This window comes from Rattus norvegicus, chromosome 2 (assembly GCF_036323735.1).
Source record: "Rattus norvegicus strain BN/NHsdMcwi chromosome 2, GRCr8, whole genome shotgun sequence".
In the NCBI taxonomy this organism is placed as follows: Eukaryota; Metazoa; Chordata; class Mammalia; order Rodentia; family Muridae; genus Rattus; species Rattus norvegicus.
The window spans coordinates 30,685,892-30,703,355 of record NC_086020.1 but is presented as its reverse complement, the minus strand read 5'-3'; the positions used below and the strand labels follow the sequence as shown (position 1 = coordinate 30,703,355).

The 17,464-nt window shown below is 44.8% G+C and overlaps 1 long non-coding RNA gene across 3 annotated transcripts in view; it reads right to left on the bottom strand.

Annotated features, from left to right (window-relative positions):
- The window catches only part of LOC102551027 (uncharacterized), a 103,843-nt gene that overhangs the window by 40,949 nt on the left and 45,430 nt on the right, over positions 1 to 17,464 (bottom strand). Inside the window, exon 1 of one of the 3 annotated variants that reach the window (XR_010063712.1) lies at positions 13,663 to 13,970. The exons of 1 other annotated variant lie outside the window; for it this stretch is intronic. This is a non-coding gene — a long non-coding RNA (uncharacterized LOC102551027). Of the gene's footprint in view, positions 1 to 13,662; positions 13,971 to 17,464 lie in introns of those variants that run through there. One more of the 3 variants, XR_351292.4, reaches the window with a different exon arrangement.

The following is a 17,464-nucleotide window of genomic DNA, read 5'->3' as shown; positions in this document are numbered from 1 at the left end:
ATAAGGCAGGATTGGGCGTAAGATTTTCTCTGAAAAAAAAAAAAACCCACAAGATTCCTGTGCACATAAACAATGATTTTGTCCAAGTCCTGCATCTTATCAAGCAGTGTTCTTATGAATTACTCAAGGTCCACTGCTTAGCCCAAGGCCAGCTTGTCCGCCCACTTGTCTCTCTTCAACATTCTGCTTCCTGGGAAAACTAGGTACTGCGTTCCCACCCCTGCCTTCTGCTCCATCTGCAGGAGCAGGTGAATTCAGCTTTTTTTCTTTTTCTTTTTCTTTTTTTTTTTTGTAAAATCATTTATTTTTGTGTGTCTGAGTGTTCTGCCTGCACAGGTGTGCAGCGCCTGTGAAGGCCAGAAGACGACACTGAGTGGACCTCTTAGGAATTATATATGGTTTTGAACCACCATGAGAGTTCTGGTACCAAGGACCAGCACCTCTATAAGAAGAGCAAGAGTGCTTAACTCTTGAGCCATCACTCCAGCCCCTACCTACTTTAGGAATATGGGGGTGGGGGGATTCTAAAGTCTAAAACCCCAGCTCCTAGATTCTAACTAATCTCGCCGTGCCCAGTGAGACACTGCCTCTTAAGAGCCAGAAGGCCCCATCGAATCAGCACCCTGCTCTAAGTCTACAGCAGGACGCTTGTATTGGAGCGTCCACCTCTTGAATTCTCTGTGTAACCAAGGAGGACCTTGAACTCAAGATCATCCTATCTCTACCTTCTAAATTCTGGTATTACAGGCAGGCACTACCAGAGCAGGCCAGACTCAACCCTGACTTTCTTTGGCAGGTCCCTTCTTAGACCTGCTCTAGCCACATCTAGATATGGATGGCACAGTGACCTTGCTCATCAGTTAAGTCCTCTGCTTTGCCGTCAGCACCACCAGCCCCTAGAGAACATCTCGCTCCCCTGTCTGATGTCAGATCCACAGGAACTGCTGTCAATCAAAGTCACAGAAGGCTCTTCCTTCTGTCCTTATTAAAAGACAAAAGACAAACACTGAGAGTTTGGACACTTGAGACATGCTCCCCAGGACACGATTCTTTTTCTAGTCAATTCTCTGCCTTTCAGGAAAAGCTATGTGTGAAACCAGCACCTGCTTCTCCAAATGTTGCTAATTATCCTCAAAGACACACAACAAATGATTCCAGGCAACTCCGGGATGGGGTTTTGTAAAAAGGTGAGACTGTTTTGAAATACAACCAGCAAATCTGGAAATAGGAGTGAACTACTTAACACACAAGTTATCTGTCTAACATCCCAAATTTGTCAAAACGGCTCTCCTAGTGCTGGGAAAATCCTCCAGCAGGCAGCTCGAACCAAACTCAGAGCGAATTGATTTCATTTCCATCAACACAAATCAATACATAATCGCATGCAGTTATAAGTTAGGTCATCAGAGCAGGTCAGGTTTGATCCTTATCTTGGGTCTCCAATTCTTTGTTGACCTTCCTGGAAGGGGGCCCAGGTAGCCTCTTTCTCTTTAGGCTTTCCATGGGCCACACTCCCTCCTGCCTCATAGGTAGGTTAGGTGCTGGTTCATCTGTGGGATTCTGACTCCCTTTCAAGAGCTCACAGGACAGGGGAGGAAACAGAATGGAAGTGCAGCCATGATGTGGAGATGTGAATGTACTAAGCTTGTCAACACAGTGACTTATTCTGCTGAGCTTGCTGGGTTCAGGTGGGGAGAGCCCTCCAAGCTCTCGGCCTGCCCTAGAGGTCTGAGCTTGATTGACTGGTGGGGCTCTCCTGGGATTTGAGCCAGAAGGAACAACATGATTATATACATGGACTTACAGCGCCCAGGAACCAGTTCACAGAAGGCCAAGAAATCCAGTGTTGCTATAGCAACCTTGGGCAGGTGACAAGCTATCAAGGAAGGCAGAAATGGGAAGGTATTAACACTCAGCCTACAAAGGGCCTACGTGTGCCACAGTGAGGTTTCACATCACTCTGGAGGTAATTTTAAGGTAAAAACATCTGTTTGTCTTCATCCCAAATTATGAGAGAAACACACATGCGTAGAAATTAAAGGAAAAATGTGGGTGTTCACATAGGCATGCTGGCACACGTGTGTGCACCTGCTTGTGGAAGGCGGAGGTTAACGTGAGCTGCCTTCTTCAATCACTCTCTACCACTTAACTGTGGGATTGGTAGTTTTTGGTTGTTTTGTTTTTAATGTGTGTTCACGTACATGTGTGCATTTGCGTGATTTTGATTTTGATTGGGGGACAGGGTTTTATGGTGTAGTTCTTATTCTCTGGGACTATACTTTGTAGACCAGGCTGGCCTTGAACTCACACAGATCTGCATGCCTCTGCCTTCCAAGTGCTGGGGTTAAAGGTGTGTGCCTCCATGCTAACTTTTATAGCAGGGTCTTCTCGCTATCTTACAGTTTCTGTTGCTGTGAGGATGCACCATGAGCATGGCAACTCTTGTAAAGGAAAATATGCGATTGGGGCTGGCTTCCGGTTAAGAGGTTTAGTCCATTACTGTCATGGCAGGAAGCATGGCAGTGTGTAGGCAGACATGGTGCTGAGGAGGTTGCTGAGAGCTCTACATCCAGATGGGCGGGAAGCAGAAAGAGAGAGTGACACTGGGCCTGGCTTGGACTTCTGAAAAAGCAAAGCCCACCCCCAGTGACACACTTCCTCCAAGAAGGGCACACCTACTCCAAGAAGGGCACACCTACTCCAAGAAGGCCACACCTACTCCAAGAAGGCCACACCTACTCCAAGAAGGCCACACCTACTCCAAGAAGGCCACACCTACTCCAAGAAGGCCACACCTACCCCCAAGAAGGTCACACCTCCAATAATACCCCTCTGTGAGTCTATGGCAGCCATTTTCATCCTAACCACCACACTCAGTAAACTCAAGATCCCCAGTTTGGCTACACCAACCAGCCAGTGAGTCCCAGGAATCTTCCTGTCCTTGTTTCCTGAGAGCCGTGATTGCAGGTGAGGGACTCTGTGCCCAGGACTTTTTAAATGTGGTGGCTAGGGAATCAAACTCAGGTCCCCACGCTTGTAGGGCAAGGTCTTTCTTGACTAAGCCATCTCCCCAGCCCCCAAACAAAATAATTCCTTATCGATAACAATAAGGTTCCTTGAGATTCGCTCATATGAGTGCATGATAGACATTGGTTTCGTTCAGTTTCCCTCTTTTCTTGTGCTTCGTCCCCTTCCTGGTGGTCCTCCTGCCTGCCAAACAGTCCCCTCTCTACTCACATTTCCTCTTAAACTCTAGATTCTGCATACAGAGGGTGGCATGAGGCTTTTGTCCTTTTGGGTCTGACTTTTTTCATTGAGCTAGATGACGATCTCTAAGACCCCCAATTCCCCACAATGACATTTGTTCTATATGCCCGAGTAACCGTGCACTGTGTGCATAGACACCAGCTTTATCCTTGTATTGTTTGGTGGGCATCTAGGTAGTTCTGTATATCCACTACTGTGAATACAGCTGCAGCCAATGTGGAGGTACAAATGTCTCTCTGAAATTCAGACACAGATTCCTTCTAGCATGCTTGCGATTAGGACGGTAGGACCACACACCACAGTTCTAGTTTGAATGTTCTGAGGAGCCATCGCTCTGTTTAAAGCAGGGAGGATTTCCCATGATCCTGTGGTCCGGTGATAACAGCCATTAACATTTTCCCTCATCAGTTCAGACTCACACACAACCGAACATGCGTGTGTAACACATGTGCTCACAGACCAGATGTGTAGTCTGCTTCCTAGCTTTTTACATGTAACTACATATGACAAACAGCTCCCATCTCATTAAGCAGAATTCTTTATATAAAGCTTGTAGAGTATCCCTGTCTAAAGTCATGCTAAAGTCTGTTAACCAACCTCTCTTGTGGGTATTAGGCAGTCTGTAATTTTTGCATGTCTCAATGAAGCTAGAAAAGGCATGTATGCCCATTTCTGTGTTGTAGTCATTCACTTATTAACATAGTCTAAAATTGTGACTTCCGAATCCAAGATAATATAAAGGTCTTTCATATATATATACATATATATGTGTGTGTGTGTATACATATATACACATACATTGAGGAAGCCTCTACCATTAACATGCCAGCTAAAGCACGAAAGCATCAGTCTCTCATTTCATTGTCATTATTGACTACTGCAATTTTTCAACATTTCTGTCAGTTTGTTGGTTTAAAGCCAATACACCATTAATGTCTAATTTGCATTGAACTACTACAAAAATACATTATTAAATGTCCAGTGACTTTTACATTTTCTACACCAGTGAAAACCTTGTCCCTGTCCCTGGGGCTATTGTTCCATTAAACTATCTTTTTTCTTTCTGATTTGTGGAAATTTCTCAAACGTTAAAGATACAAACATTTCGTCCCTTACACATTCGTTTTGCAATGTGGCGATTCTTTGTGATCTTGTTTATGGCTTTTAATTTCTACCCTGGAAACCTATCAATTTCCTCTTTCATCTTCCAAGAGACAGTCTCTGAGATCACAAGGCTATTTGCTTTCACGTCTTCTATTTACATAGTTAGCGTGCTGTGGGTTTATTTGATGTGTGAATGAGATAAGAATCTAATCGAGCACTAACCGTAGTGAGGTGAACGATGTTAGTTCAAGGACATCAGGTCTTAATCCCTGGAACCTGTGTATATTACCGTATGCACAGAAAGCTCTTGACAGCTGTGACTAAGTTAAAGATCTTGACATGGGAAGATTATCCCAGGTTAGCTGAGGGCCACAAGAACCCCATTGTACTGTTCTTGCAATTGAATGTCACTTCTACCCTCTGTAGGATGTTCACATATGACATTGGCTTCAGGCTTTTCCGCCTCTGTCAGTCTGTTCTTAACAGCATTGTGTGAATTACCACGTCGTGATTCCTCCATTTCGTATCTGGCAACATTGATTATCCCGTTAGAAATAGAGAAGTGCAATAAACTAGTTAGTCCTCGGGAAAACAGAAAGGTTAGAGTAACTTGTTTTAATTGTCTGAGAGTTTTTATTCAAGAATAAGCATATTAAGTTTGTAAATTAATTTGCAAAGAAACCGTCTTCTAGAATTACGACCTGATCCCGTTTTCAAAGCAGACATCTGTTATTAAAGTCTTCACTGTATGTCCAACAGTAACTTGTAACTTTCTCTTTTGCCTGCTTCCACCTTTTCACCTAGCCGCGCTGTTCCTTCCCTCCTGTTTCATCTCGCTTTCTCCCTCGCCCTTTCCCATTCTTCCCCTTCCCCTTCCTCTGTCTTTAGCACACCTTCACCCGATTCTCTCTGCCTTTTTCCCTTTTCCCTTCTTTCTTTCTTCTGTGCCCTTATATAATGCTTCTGAGTAGAGGAATGACATACAATTCCTTCCATGGCAGCTAATTTAAATTTCTAACTTTGTTTTGTGATTTTTTTCCTAGGCTAATACTGGAACTCATATGTAAGCTCCGGCAGATGCCGTGTGGGTGGTAGCAAGAAGGAGTGCGGGTTTATGACGTGTGGGGGTGGGGATGGGGGGCGACACATGTCATTTTTAATTAACACTTGATAATCAAGCAATCTCTGTTTATATACTATGAGTACAGCAGGCTTGTGACTTGCACCAAAGAGGAAAATGTGCACCCAAGAGTCACCGTTAGATTCGCTCCTGCAGAGAAAGAACCTCTCAACTTCTAATCAATGGTTCCTTTCTCTTCAATGTGGGGAGAAATGCTCTGTACCACCCTGGAGTTTTGAGCCTTCATCAGCCCTGCCTGAGCTTCAGCTTCAGCCCCAGCCCCAGCCTTGCTCCAGGCCCAGTCCTAGCTAGACCCCTGCCCCAGACCAGACCCAGCCAGAATTCACACATGCTTAAGTGAGGCAAAAGGAAGCTGTAGGTGGAAATGTAGTTTATATCCCCTGCTCTCTGGGTTACCCCACCATGAGCTCATAGGGGCGTGAGGATATGAGAGAGGGGGCAAGAGTGTCTTTCTCAGTGGGAAATGGACAGAGAGGAAGAAATCTACCTCACTCTTGCTATTGTCAGTTGACCCTGCAGCCTAGATCAGTTTCCAGCCTTGGGAGTCCGTGAAGCAGAGGTTTTAATAGAACCTCACATTGGACAGCACACTAAAGCATTAAAGACTAATTAATTCTGGTGGTAATAACTCCACTATCATTCTTACTAAGGTTCGAGGGCAATCTGTAAAAAGAAAATCATCTTCCCAGCTAAGCAGACTTTCTTTAACTCATCAACATACTGCCAAAGAAAAGGGGACATTCTGCCAGCATTCAAACTGGGGGGGAAAAAAGTCCTCAGGCAAGTTTATATAAAACCCCAGAAAAGTGATACATAATAAATTAAATATCCAGAAATAAGCAAAGCATGAATATTTAAGCACTGGGCTATTTTAATTCAGAGCAAGCAGTGAGACCCAGGCTCTTTCCACAGGATGGAAAGTTTAAGCCCAGGCTGGCAGGATAGGGAGCTGTCCTGGGTCCCTTTCTAATTCAAGAGATTGGCAAGCATCACGTGTCACTAACTCAGTGTCGAGCTGTAGACCAAGGTAAATATTTTCAGGGACTGGCATAGACTCCTGGAGTCTACCAAGGTGAAGAATTGGGGCATAAAACATGCATACAGCGTGTGTCTAGCTTTCTGCCTGGAAATAGCTTCTGGGTGCTAAATGACAAGCCAGCAGCATCTTGCTGGGGTCCAGAACGAAACCAAGAACAATTTCGATAGACAGAAGTGAGGACAAAGGGGAGTGAGTTCAAAGAGGGTAGCTAAGGAGCAACAGGGCTTTACTGCCCCTTCCAAACACAGCGAAAGGAAGCTCTGAGTACTTAACGCTCTCCCTTTTCGGATTTCAGGCCGAATCCCCATCAACGTTTCTGCTCTCTGATGCTTAAATAAAATTTATTCTACCTTGTGTAGGACACAAGGACATGGAGTCTGGTGCGTGTTCTACAATCTTTTTGTGCATAAAATAACACACACAGAGAGAGCATTGGGGAAATGGCTCAGTTACAAAGGGATTGCCATACAAGCATGAGGGGCCCAACTGACCCCCAGCGCCCACAGAAAAGTTAACTGTGAAGAGTTGGGATGCTAGTGCCAAGAGAACTCACTGACTAGCGAGAGTCAGCAAACCTCCAGTCTCTGTGAGAGATCCTGTTTCAAATCTCAAGACAGGCAACGTCCTGGTGAAGAACATCCGAGGTTGACCTCTAGCTTCCAGATTCACAGGCACACCTGCACACACACACACACACACACACACACACACACACACACACACACACACACACACGCATGTATGAACACACACCCTTCACTTTCTTCTTTTTCCTATTGCTTTGTCATGTGCAGTGTATGTGTGTTGGGGGTACTGATGAGACTCACCCAAGGGAACATTTCACAGAGAGAATGAAAAATGCCAAGATGCAAAGATAAGTGGCCACAGAATTGCAAACCACAGAGGAATGGATGCCCGGAGTCTTCTGGTATGGGAAACAGATTCCAGAACGCAACACTTACAAACCATTTCCTTGCAGCCTAGCGAAGTCTGAGAACATCATGTACATGATTTTATTCATCCTCCCACGGTTCTGAGATAGGTGTTAAAACCTCATCCCGTACTGTGGATAGGAGAAAAATAGACACAGAAGGCGGAGGGCTTGTAGAAGCTTCTTCTTCGAAGCCCGTGCTCCTCATTACACACCTAGTGTGTGACGGTCGGGTCCGGGAGAGAAGCAACTTGAGTTAAGCCTATGTCAGAGCTATGCTGACACAGAGCCAGGGACAGGTCTGGGAGACCCAGTGTTCTCACATCGTCCTATTATAGTTCACATGTGTCTACCTTAAAATGCAGCTAGTTGATTCCTAAAAGTAACTCAGGACATGACAGCTAGGACTAGGGACATCACCTAAAGCAGGAACTTTGGGTTCTCAGTGCTATGAGTGAAAACCTCCCATCCTCTTGCAGAACACAATGAAATAATCTGTGGTTTTGTATTTTTTTTTCCCCAGACGGAGAGTGTTTTCAAAACTCTCACAAACTCTTCTATGTTCTTGTTCTGTGAAATCTGGCAATGTATACTGAACTAGAAACATCTGGAATGGCTTTTTCCCTCCCTCATGCTGCACAAGAACGCTCTTCTATTCCTGTTTCATATTCAAGGAGACTGAAACCTAGAGAAACCAACGGTGTCCCAGGTATGCACTCAGAGACCAGGGGCAATCCTCAAGGCTAGGATGTTCATGACTCTTCCATGAGACTCGAGTTCCCCTCTTTGGAATCAGCAGGCAGAACAAAGTCAGGCTTTCACACTAGGTATGACCTGTGTGGACAGACATTTCTCAGCCAGCTTCAAATGCTACTCACAGACGATAGTTATATCCAGGGGAAAGTCACCTGACAGGCTCCATTTTTCCTGGATTCTAAATGTGCAAAGGCAAGGGGATGGGCGAGAAAGAGGAAAAGCTTGATCACCAGCATTATTTGGTTTTGTCAGGGCTTTGTAAAAAAAAAAAAAAAAGAAATAAAAGAAAAGCCCACTCAGGTGGGATTTAAATGCCATTTGATTGAGTCTCACTGCTGTCACCCTAGAAGAATGGACTTTTTCCCTCCTACAGTGTCCACTTCATTAGCACCCCTTGGTCGTCGGTCAGCCTTTCTACACCAAGCTGGGCCCTGTGCTCCAGCATCCCAAGCTTTATATCATCGTCATCGTCACCATCATCATCGTCATCATTGTCATTGCCATGGGCATCATCATCGTCATCGTCCTTCCACTCAGGGAAGGGCTGGCTGGGGGTGGGAAGAATTGTTTGCTTCTGAGTCTGACCAGCTGGGCTTTCCGGTGCTTCTGCGCTGGGATAGTTCACAATAGCATACTGTCTGTTCTATGACTGTGTGGTTTTTCTGATTAGTACTTATTCTTTTTTTTTTAAATATTTATTTATTTATTTTATGTATGTGAGTGCACTGTAGCTGTCTTCAGACACACCAGAAGAGGGCATCAGATCTCATTACAGATGGTCGTGAGCCACCATGTGGTTGCTGGGATTTGAACTCAGGACCTCTGGAAGAGCAGTCGGTGCTCTTAACCGCTGAGCCATCTCTCCAGCCCAGTACTTATTCTTAAATAAAGACCATAGACCAGCAGTTCTCAACCCGTAGGTCTCAACTTGACAGAGGTCACGTATCAGACACCCTGCACGTCAGATATCTGTGTCACAACTCATAACAATAGCAAAACTACAATTATGAAGTAGCAGTGAAACTAATTCTATGGTTGGGGGTCAGCACAACATGAGGAACTGTATTAAGGGGTGGGAGCATCAGGAAGGCTGAGAAGCCAGTTCCGCAGACTGTTAGTCAGTGGTTCAGATGCTCAGTGCCTTCTCGTGAATTCAGCCACATTGGGTTGTGTTTATGAAAGGTGGCTAGATTTCCCCTGCCCTTCAGAAAACCATTTGTTGGAGACGAATTTTTCTTTTTATTTTATATTTATATTGGGCATACTATATAAAACATAACAATGTACATTATATATTAATATCAATCATTTATGCTTATTGTGTTGGTTAAATTTGCACAAGTAAGAAATATGCTATTTTTCAAAGGTTGGGGATGCAGGTTATAGCTAGGCTGACCTAGAAATCAAGATCCTTCTGATTCAATTCTCCCGAGTGCCAGGATTACATATGAATTCTGTGAGTGGCTTACATGCACTATTACACAATTTTACATGCCTTTTAAATGACTGTCATATTTTTGCTCATACATTTGGTAATAGTACAGACACATTCACTTCAAAGAAGCCTAAGGATGCATTAATTTAAGAAATTAGCATCAAAGACCGATAATTACACCTTTTCAGAGGTAATCTCCGATTATATTTAGATACGTAATTCCATCTTCGTTTCCTGTATACACAGTTATACATATATTCATAAAGGTAGACATATTTTTAGATACAAGCACAGACTTAATGCATATTTGCCGGTTTTAAACTGACTTGTGGTTGTTTCCATTGAAGACACTTGTGTGGGGGCTGGAGAGATGGCTCAGCAGTCAAGCACTTGTTGCTCTTGCAGAGGACCTGAGTTCAGCTCCCTACACCCACATGGTGGTTTATAGCAACCCAGGGGATCTTATGCCCTCTTCTGCCCAGGGTGTACATATGCACAATCAGGCAAAACACTCTTACACATAAAATAAAATAAATATACATGCTGAAATGATATCACAAACATCATTCAATCTGTAATGGTGTACGGGTGTCAATAGTTGAATTGGAAGATAACCAAGTACAGCATTCTATTGTCGGACACCTCTGCTCATGCCAAACTTGGCTAATGGGAATACTATTCCTGTCTATATATTTTTGTCTTTTTTCTAAGTGTGTGAGTGTGTGTGTGTGTGTGAGAGAGAGACACACAGAGACACAGAGACACAGAGGGAGAGAGACACAGAGACACAGAGAAAGACAGAGACAGAGACAGAGTGTGTGTGTGAGTGAGAGAGACAGAGAGATACAGAGACACAGAGAAAGAGACAGAGAGAGTGTGTGTGTGTGTGTGAGAGAGAGACACAGAGACACAGAGAAAGACAGAGACAGAGACAGAGAGAGTGTGTGTGAGAAAGAGACAGAGAGACACAGAAAAACAGAGACATAGACACAGAGAGAGTGTGTGTGTGTGAGAGAGAGAGACACAGAGACACAGAGAAAGACAGACAGAGAGAGTGTGTGTGTGTGAGAGAGAGAGACATAGACAGAGACACACAGAGAGAGACAGAGAAAGAGAGAGAGAGAGAGAGAGTGTGTGTGTGTGTGTGTGTGTGTGTGTGTGTGTGTGTGTGTGTGTGTGTTGAATCTCTGTTACATGTATGCAGGTGCCCTTGTAGACCATAAGAGGTTATAAGTTGAGTTATAAGCAGTTATGAACCTCTTGCTGTGAGTGCTGGGAACTGAACTTGGGTCCTCTGGAATAGCTGCAAGCCCTTGTAACTCCTGAGTCATCTGTCCCGCCTCTGCCCCAAGGTTTTTCTTGCTGGACTGCAAGAGCTTCTCTCTCCAGAGGTTGCCTGGCTGCTCTGCTAGAAGATGCTGTCGTTTCTTCCCTTTCTGAGGTAAGAGACCACGTGCCTATGCACTGAGCAATGTGGGCACTAGAATGTTCTCTTCTCTGTCTGCACTGGATGTCAAAACCCACGGCTTTGTACATGCTAGGCATTCTCTCTACCACTGAACTACGGCCACAGCCTTATAATTTTAGGGTTCACTAATTGAATGTGCAAACATTAAAGGGTGTCCATTGTCCTTGATGTATAACGTGAAATGATGCATTACTACTTTTACTTAAAAAAATTATCGAAAAGTATTTTTTATTTATTTTAATAATTTGTATTTCTCCTTTGGGGTGACCAGGGTTCATCTATCAGACTCTTCATCTTTTCTAATCCAATTGCAAATCTCTCCATGTATCCGCAACACCGAAATTGATCTTTTATGATACTGTCAAAGTTTCTTGGTGCTTAATTCGTTTTTGTTTGGCTCATAGTATTTTGGGCTGCTGCGGTTCTAAACTTATCTTAGTCAGACTTATCAGTTGTTTTTCTCGAAGTCTCTACTGCTGGTGACATTTCCTGCACCACGATTGAGGCTGCTTATTCTGTGACATACGCCATAGGTGGGAGGTGAGCAGACACATCACGCAAATGAGCTCAGAAAGCGAGGCAGAGCGGTGGGGATACGGAATACTTACAGAGAGATGAGACTGCCGCTAGCATTCTAGCAAAGTCCCTGAGTGCTTAGTCTGGGTGCCCTGGGGATACCCAAAGGCACCCAGAGATGTCATGGGTCGTTCTAGTGAAGGGAAGTTTTAACATACACTGTCTAAGGTAGGTGTGGTGATGCACTCCTGCGAGAGTTTCACATGCAAGGACCATACACTGTGGAGACCACCCTCAGCTACATAATAAGACTCTATCTTAATAACGAGAGAGAGAGAGAGAGAGAGAGAGAGAGAGAGAGAGAGAGAGAGACCCGAAGGCCATCAAATGACAAACCACTTTCTAGAGAAAGCTATGGCTGCATCTCTAGCCTGTTCTCTCCTATGATGTAACCGTCACCCTCCACCCACGGAGAAGTGAGTTGTGACTCTTCCCCTTGAAGCTGGACATGAATGTCAGGCCATCAAAGGGCAACAAAACTTGTCTCTCATGGGACACGTTCTTACTTGCTTTTGAGTCTCTGGTCCTCCATTTGAGGTTTCAGAGACTCTGACACCACGGAGAACGAAGAAACCCAACCAACATGGATGCAGAACTGACGCTCCGGGAGGAGGGAGATGCACAGCCCACCATCCTGCCTTCCTCTGGCCCTGGATTTTCTAGCAGTGGTTATTTATAAGTCTGTTCTTTGGTCGGATCCAGAAGCTACAGCTGTCAGTGCTCCCCAACACCTGGAACCAATGAACCTTCCCACCTCAGAGTTCCCCAAAAATCTAAGTGCCAGCATTGATGCTTCCCTGATAAAGGACCAACTCTGGCTCTCACACACACTTTGGTCCATAGAGCACATTGGGCATGTCAAGGGCTCCATTAACACACGTGATGTATGCATAACCTCGGTATTCTGCACTGCCCGCAGGTGCCCCAGACCTCCCTGCCCCACAGTGACAACGCACTCCATAAACTCCCTTGTTTCTATCTTCCTTCTGCTGTCCCACTTCCTTCCTGCTTAGTGTTTGGTATTTTATCACCTCTGGGCAGAAAAGCAGAGCAGGGGAAATCAGCTACTAACTGCCACTGTTCATTCCATAGTTTTGTAATACAAGCAGTCTTTGGGATAATGTCCTTGCTGTCCTGTTGCCGTGGACTGTCATGTTCATAGGGCATACACTCAGATAAAAGAGAAGTGCCAGAACAATGGCAAATTCTTTCCAAAGCAGTAGGAATGGGGCCATAGTACGTGGGGCAAGCAGCCTGGCGGAACTTCTAGTTGACGATCGCAGACAAAGGCCAGAGGCAAGCATGAACAACGCCGCAGCTATATTTAAAGAAGTGGTATCAGTTCTGCACACCGGGGAAGGACCAGAAGGAGAGGAAACTGAAGAAGTGATGTGATAGGTCATGAAGGAGCTCGTGCACCAGGCTAAGAAGACAGAGATGAGAGGCGGTCTTCAGCAGCAATGCTAACACCCAAGCCCTAGAAATCTAGCCTAGCTTCTGGAGGAGGCTTCAACCCTACTCCCCTTTGTACCCACCTCATCTGCTGGAGCACAGCAATGATCATGGCAAATGCTTGCTGCACCCCAGTGTCTCCACCCATCCCCCACATGCCTCTCTCCCCCTTCTCTCCCTGTCTCTGCCTCTTGCAGAACTCCTCAGTAGAGAGGGCGTCTTATGAGTCATACATGGCAACATCTCCTGGAGAGGAATACCCCTCGGCCACCAAGCCGGTCCACCCTCATTCCATTAACACTGCTAAGTCTCAGCTTCCCTATCGGACAACCGATTTCATTATGACTGGGACACAGGCCCTGCCACTGAAGAATTCTGAAGGCAGGAGTTTGGTGGCCTCTCCCCACAGCCCCATGAGTTCTTCCCAAACTTCTCCCAGTCATCACTGTCCTTCCTTGCCTCTCAGTGTCCTTTCCCTGGAGAAGTTTGTTACCTGAGCTCCTCTCATTGTCAGGCACACCTCTGTAGCCTTCGGGAGTGCAGGCCTCTGAGGTGCTAGGATGTGTCTCCCCAGCACTCGTGAAGATCAGTTTGTAGCTTTTGAATGGTAAAGATCAAGACTTGAAGAGGAGAAGCCCCTTAGACCAGGATTGAACAGATTTTTCTGGAAAGGACCAGTCAGTAAGTCCTGTAAGCCATGTGGGGCATGGTGTTTCTGAGTCAGTTCTGCCTCCCTGTTTACAAAACTAGCTACAGCCGGTGCCTGAACAGACCTGCCCAACACCAGGTCACTTATAAACTCACAGGCAGCGACAGCGGGCGGCTCTTTGACCTGCAAACCTTAGCTGGCTGCTGATGTAGATCAACTCTCTAGTTACACAAACGAAACTGCTGAGGCCTGGACGGGAGATGTTCTAGTTCTTTCCAGCAATCAATGGCGGAGCCAAGCCGAGGCCCTGGGGGCTCTGAACCTTTGCACTCCTTCCGTTCTTCCCATGGCTCTAGTCCAGCAGAAGCTCGGCTGCTTCCACCTGGGCTAGCGCTTTTCGCTGATACTCACTACTCATTTCCAGCCAATTTCTACCACCCTGGGAGTCTAAAACTCCCAAAGCCCAGGAACTGAGGAAAGTCGTGGCCCTTTCCAGACCCTTCCTGGCACGACTAGTAAGAGCTGTGTCAGCCTTCAGAATGCAGAATGATCTACCTCCAGCACCTATGGGCTCTCTCTCTCTCTCTCTCTCTCTCTCTCTCTCTCTCTCTCTCTCGTCTGTCTGTGTCTGTATGTCTGTGTGTCTGACTTGCTCGTGTGTGTGTGTGTGTGTGTGTGTGTGTGTGTGTGTGTGGACAATGTACAGAATCATGTCTCAAAGCCTTTTAGGAAGAAAATTTTCAAATTATGTAAATATGAACACTGTAGAGATGAAACGTGGGGTAAACCAAACAAGGAAAGCTAGCTCAGGCGCTGGTGGGACAGCCCGAATCAATGAGCCTCCTGCTAAAGGCTTTAAAAGACGAGCAGAACAGAAGAGCCTGCTCCCCACAAAGGCCATCCGATCTCCTGTCTCATCTCAGCTAAAACAGGCCTCATGACGTGAATGATCTTAAAAGTGTTCTTAGTTATGGAAGAACTTACTTTTCCTTTAAAAACAGATGTCTTCGTGAGGGATGGGGAGAAAGTGAGGAAGGGAGGGAGAGAGGAAGAGAAAGAGAATGAGAGATAGGGAGAGAGGAGGAGGAGGAGGGTGGGAGAAGGGGCTTAAATAAAGCTCTTCTTAGCTCTGCTCTTGCCAGGAACCAGGATGGCCATGGTTGGTTGGATAAGACAGCCCTGAATAGCAAATACATTTCTTTTAGCTCCTTCCAGCCCCAAGGAGTCAAAGTGTTGAGCATTCTCCCCCATAAGGAACGGCATCTACCGATGCACAGCAAAGGGCAACGATGACGGCAATGATGACGTGGCGATTGATCCTAAAGCTGACTGGGATCAGTTTTACTAGAATCACCTTCAAAACAGTGCCCCAGCATTCAAGAGTAGCAATTAAGACAGTGATGCGGAAGCACACCTAAGGGTCGTATTGACCCTAAAGACACCTTAGTGATGACCAGAGGAACTATTCTGCAGATTAACTTTGGCAGCTACTACAGTGAAAAGAATAACTCTGTCCTGACTGTGGTCCAACCATTTTTCAAGATCCAGTTCTCAGCTCCGTGAAGGAGGCCCAAGGCTACTCTGTTGACTCACAAAAGTAACAAGCCTCGCTTTTGAAAGTGAGGGTGTGAACTAATGTGCCCTTTCTCAATCCGAGTATCTCACCCGAGTACCCTGCCTGTGTCTCTAAGACATTTAACATTTGTACTCATTTTGATTAACTAATTAACAAAGAAAAGGCAAAAGTACCTCGGTGTTGTTATAGCATCAAGCAAGATGCTAACTCCAACTACTTCCTATACTCAGCCTTGTATCTTCCATAAGTAAATGAATAAAAATGAGCTCAAAAAATACAAAAGGAAAAAGGGGGTCACATTTTTTACTATACATGAACCAGGCACGCAGTAATATTTCTTGAACTGACTCATGAAAGAGATCGCCATGAAACGAGGATTTTTTTGTCAGAAAATGATAATTACAAATGAATTTTTAAATTTATCATATTTATTACAACAGAGTAAAACTTTGCTTACATCAATTAATTTAATTGCCTGGTTTGTTCTCATTCTTCTCATTTTACTGAAAGACAATCATTTGTTTTGCTTTGCTATGTTTTCTGACACAGCGTTTCACAATGCATCTCGGGCTGGCTTTGAACTCATTTTGTAGCCCAGTTTGGCCTCAGACTTACAGCAAGTCTCCTACCTCAGCCTCTGTAGTGCTGGGGTTATGGATGTGTGCTACCAGGTCACTGTTATCCCTCTTATGGAGCTGAGGTACTTGAAGAGGTATAAATAAGCGTTTTGACTAGGATGACAGGTTAGGAAATGGTAGACCTTAGATCTTCCTCTAGCTCTACCCACGCTCAAGTTCCCTGTTGTCTTTCAAGGAAGACAGGAGTCCCCAGCAATGAGCACAATGAAATGATCGATAAACTTATGCAAAGAGAAGACAGAGGGCAAATTCATGATCCAGAAAATGAGTCCTAATTCAAAGTCATAACTGTCAAAGGACAAGAAGTGACGTTTCCGTTGCAGTTCTCTAGTGACAACAGCCAATTCTCAAGATCCTGGAGCTCCCAGCCCACTCTGCAGCCAGTAGATCAATTGACTGAGACACCTTGGAGAGATCTGGTATGAAGAATGGACTCTTTGAGGTAGAGAGGTGAGTGCGAACTTCAACAAAAGCTCTGTCTGTCCTAACACAAGCCTTGTACTGTGAACATATTACCGAAATAGACCGTCTGCAAATACCAAAGGGATACAAAATGTTTACCAGGACCCAGTGATTGACAATGCAGCCTCTATGACTGGGCGATCATAAATAATATTTTTATTAGTAGTGTAAATTTCTTTTCCTCATTATTTAAATCAGTAAAAGGATGACTTCAACCTTTTGGAATGTTGAACTTACAGGTCTGTCTGTTTTACATTTGTGAGACAGGGAAACGGCCTTTCTGTTACTATTTCTAGGTAACCTGTCAGGACTCACACATTAGACTTCCAGCCTAACCAGCTACAAATTCCTCTTCTGGTTTCATGGTATACTGATGGTGCTTGAAGTTGAACAGAAAAACATTATATATGGCTTTGAATTATCGGGTACGGAATGTAGGGCAAAGCAAGTTCTGACTTGAAAGTCTGCATTTTACTCAGGGTTTGTTCGGAAAACTACCAATTTAGAAATAATGAGAATGAGAGATATCCACTGAGATGCCTAGAAGATACTTATTAGCATGATTTTTAAATAATTGAACCAGGTATGTAAAGGACCTTGACTTGACTTGATTTGATTATCTCTTGGGCATTGTGATGATGTCTCATTTGGATGAAAGAAATAAAGATACATGTCATCTAAGCCTCCATGTGACAGAGCGAGTTGTTCTTACATTCACAGTTCTGCAGTGAGGACCAAATGATGTAACAGATAAGAAATGTTGGGGGACTCTGCTAAGAACCACTTCTGTCATCACTGCTGTTTCCACCAACGTCATCATCACCTCACAGTCTACATTAAGTCACTTAATGGACAAATTTACCTGACACACAGAGTCACATTGGAAGACATCTCAAAGCAAGACAGTGGTCCCCTGTATGACCCTAAGATAGCCCAGTCCAGGGAACTACTTAGAATGTCCTAGACACCT